Here is a 3,728-nt window from a genome sequence, read left to right as displayed (position 1 = left end):
CGCGACGCTCAAACTTCCGCTGCCCTGCGGCAGTGGCTGCAGCCGAACAAAGGCCGCGCGGCAGCCAATCCCCGCCGGCCGCCGCCGGCCCGGCAGCCAATCCCCGCCCGGCCCGGCCCGGCCGTGAGTCAGCGCTGGCAGCGGGGGGTCTCGGCGGGGCGCCGCTGGTGCAGCCTCTCGCCTTCGGGTACAGACCCCTACAAATGCGGAGTCTCCCGAAGCATGAGAAAAGAGGAGATCTCGGGCTATAATGCGAGTGTGCCCTTGAGGCCAGGAGGGCCAGGGGTAGCCTGGGGTGCATGGGGAGGAGTATGGCCAGCAGCTGGTCCTGCCCCTCTACTCGGCCCTAGTGAGGCACATCGGGAGCGCTGTGTTGAGTTCTGGGCTCCTCAGCACAAGAGAGACAAAGAACTACTGGAGAGGGTCCAGTGAAGGGCCGCAAAGATCACTGGGGGTCTGGAGCATCTCTCTTATGAGGAGAGACTGCAGCAGCTGGGCCTGTTTAGTCTAGAGACCACTGAGAGGGGATCACATGAATGCATATAAATACCTCAAAGGCGGCTGTCAGCTGGGTTGTGCCAGGCTCTTCTCAGTGGTGCCCAGTGACAGAAAGAGGAGCAATGGCTATAAAGTACAACACAAAAGGTTTCACCTCAATGTAAGGAAGAACTTTTTCACATTGAGGATGACAGAGCACGAGAACAGGCTGCCCAGAGAGGTCATGGAGACATTCCACCTGGCCACGTTCCTGTGCCACTTTCTCTACGTGACCCTGCCTTGTCAGGGAAGTTGGACTAGATGATCTCCAGAGGTCCCTACCAACCCTGACAAGTCTGTGGTTTATTGACTTGAGGAGGAGCTGGAGGCGGCAGCGGGCAAGGTCCTATCGCACCCCGCCTGGCCGAGCCTGCGCCCGAATTCCCAGCGGCTTCCCGGTAGGGCCGTGCCCGCAAGGGCTGGGTTCCAGCCTCCACCTACCTGCCTGCAGGAAAAAACGTTAGACTCTCATCCCAGTCTTCAAACACTTTTGCATATGTTCAGTCCTGGGATGCCACTGATAATATAAATTGTATTTTACCTATAATGTATATGTAATGCAAAATGACAGAAAAATGAAGCATTTGCAAGACTGAATGCTTCCATAAATATTTTAATGTTTCATATTTCTTTTATCTTTGGAAAAAGTAGCAAAGGTTCATACAGACTTTATAGCTACCCTAGGAAGTGATGGTGAAAAAATTGATAGATTTTTTTTTTCATTCATTTGCAGAATCTAGTGTTTTCTCTCCACAATTACCAGATTTTCTCAAGTAGATCTTAGGTAATTTTGTTTCTTCTCCAGAGGCCAGAGGTACTTATATTTCATCGTTTAATTTTTTCTGTCTGACACCACTTGTTGAAAGATGTTTGCAACAAAGCAAACATAGACCAGGTCTGTTTGTTGTCTGTTAGCAGATAAAAGCAAAACTGACTTTTCTGCTAGGACTGGTGTCATGGTGTATGCCATGGGCCGACAGCTCCTATAGGTAAATCTATGCAGCAGATCTTGGCCAAGAAGTACAGTAAAAAACTAAGAGAGGGTGGGGTCAAGCTAAATCATTAGAAAAAATGAGAGAACATAGTCCACCAAGTAATGCTGCTGTATTCATTGTGTGTCTCCCTTACAGAGATGAACAATAGGAACTGTTGCATGTATTTTGTTTGGTTGGATTTGACATTTTGGTTTTAATTTCTGGTTCTCACTCCGGTTTGTTTTTTTTTTTTTTTTTTTTTTTTTTTTTTTTTTTTTGTTTTTTTTTTTTTTTTTTTTTTTTTGTTTTTTTTTCTTTTTTTCTTTAGTGGTTAATTCCTGGTGGTTTGGGGGTTGAAAGACAAGGAGAAGTTAAGAGTGTCTGATGTTGGTGTACCTGGGACCCTATAGTTTGAATACCATCAAGCCTCATCAGTTCCTCAGACTGTGGTCAAAGGAGTAAGCAGGAGATTATTCCTGTTCAATAAATGTGCTGTCGAATGCCAGCAATTACAAAGACTAGATAGGTAGTTTTAACAATACTAAGCAGAGAAATTAAACCATCATAGTCATCATTATGTGCTTTTCATTTGGGTATGGATATAGAAGCATATTTTCATTCTAGGAAACAAAAAAGAAGTGAAAGAAAATCTTGTATGGTTTAAGTGTATTTTGCTTATACTTATCTCTCTGGGTATAATAGCATGATAATGGTTTTGATCATGTAATTTTTTTTTCCCTACTAAGCTATAACACTGCTCATTTGCTTATATTTTTCCTAAACTTCTTGATTTGGAGATGCTCTGGTTGTGATTTGTGCATATTTCAATTGTGTCATCTAGTGCCAGAATGTAGCAATCTTTTAACAACTCTCTGCAAATTCATATATGAAGCCTACAGATTCATGTATCTAAGGGAAAATGCAGACAGTAATATAAAACTTCTGGTTTGCAAACCAGCAGGTTGCTCTTGGAACACACTTTCTCTGAGACCTGGATCAATAAAGAATGCATTTTAAGATTGTAACTGTTTTCTGTGTTTTCTATGGCTTTAATTTGCCTGGCAGAAATAATTTCCTATTCCATGAATGTGATCCTATATGACTCTTCTTCTTAAAGATTCTGAAGTTGCCAGGAGAACAACATTGACATGCCAGGGCACAGAGCTGGGCTTTATTATAACTGTCTGGGAAATATCCAATACCTGTTTTAAATACTATTATTTTCTAAGGAAAAAGCATGATGTATCCCAGCACTAACTTTCCCCCAGTAATGTTCATGAATGCAACAGGCAGAAGATGGGAAAAGGCTAATACTTCCACCATATACATTTCTGGGAACAAGGACTGCAGGGATGGTCTGTCAGATAATTTTCCTGGTTTTACAATTTTCTTTGCACTCCAATACCATAATGATGAATGTAACTACATTTCTCCAAACATTAGATATGTAGATTATATAGGTGAATTATATGCCCATCCTCAGATGGAAAGTATCATAATTTAGCAATCTGAAAATTTGTTTCCAGTAAAGCTGTTATTTAATAAACAGTTCTTCTGTTTAAACTTTTCAAGCAATTACTTGAGACTAGCTTCCAGTTAAATTCTTCTAGTTTTGCTGTTTTCTCAGTGCTTTATATGTTAGAAGAAATGACACTGTGCTTTTAAGATCTTTTCCTGTAAATATAATCTGAAGTGTGATATAAATATAAGGAATCTGTCTTGCTTCAAAGTGGCTTAACACAGTAATTTAGTTTTAAAAAAGCATTTCAGTTTGAGAAGGGAATAACATTTGCCCTTTTTTATCCAGTTGAATAAAACAAAGAAATGTTACATGAAATGTCTTGTGGCAGGTCCAATAAGAACCCAGAAGGGAATTTCGGTGCAGAGATCAAAAGCTGTAAGTCTGGAGGCATTACTGATTATCTGCTTACCAGATAAGCATATACATGATTTTCTATTGTACTTTAATTCTTTTGCTTTTTACTGTCTCAGTTTTCAGATGCTGTAAGCGTTAATATTGACACAGTAATTTTGATAATTGTTTCATGCTTCATCCATTCTAAATCTAGAAACTAAACTTCACTGTATTTCATTCTACAGAGAGGCTTATTATGTTAGGAAGTTTCAGACCATGCATGAAATAGAGGCTGATTTAAGAACCTTGTAAAGTTTGGTAACAGCTATTGCCTTTTTAAAAGAATATAGAAAGAAGAGGCT

Source organism: Vidua chalybeata, chromosome 5 (assembly GCF_026979565.1).
Source record: "Vidua chalybeata isolate OUT-0048 chromosome 5, bVidCha1 merged haplotype, whole genome shotgun sequence".
Lineage (NCBI taxonomy): Eukaryota > Metazoa > Chordata > Aves > Passeriformes > Viduidae > Vidua > Vidua chalybeata.
This window is presented reverse-complemented; position numbering follows the sequence as displayed.